Here is a 410-nt window from a genome sequence, read left to right on the forward strand (position 1 = left end):
TCATGAGTTAGTTTGTGTTCATCATGTGTTAGTTTGTGTTCATCATGTGTTAGTTTGTGTTCATCATGAATTAGTTTGTGTTCATCATGAGTTAGTTTGTTTTCATTATGAGTTAGTTTGTGTTCATCATGAGTTAGTTTGTTTTCATTATGAGTTAGTTTGTGTTCATCATGTGTTAGTTTGTGTTCATCATGAGTTAGTTTGTGTTCATTTTGAGTTAGTTTGTGTTCATCATGAGTTAGTTTGTGTTCATTTTGAGTTAGTTTGTGTTCATTTTGAGTTAGTTTGTGTTCAACATGAGTTAGTTTGTGTTCATTTTGAGTTAGTTTGTGTTCATCATGAGTTGGTTTGTGTTGATTTTGAGTTAGTTTGTGTTCAACATGATTTAGTTTGTGTTCATTATGTGTTAG

At 30.7% G+C, this 410-nt stretch overlaps 1 protein-coding gene across 1 annotated transcript in view; it reads left to right on the forward strand.

Moving 5' to 3' along the window:
* LOC119424963 (src substrate cortactin) overlaps nucleotides 1-410 on the forward strand; it is a gene marked incomplete in the record, with an annotated part of 68,792 nt that overhangs the window by 20,178 nt on the left and 48,204 nt on the right.

Source organism: Nematolebias whitei, chromosome 2 (assembly GCF_014905685.2).
Source record: "Nematolebias whitei isolate Nwh7 chromosome 2, NemWhi1, whole genome shotgun sequence".
In the NCBI taxonomy this organism is placed as follows: Eukaryota; Metazoa; Chordata; class Actinopteri; order Cyprinodontiformes; family Rivulidae; genus Nematolebias; species Nematolebias whitei.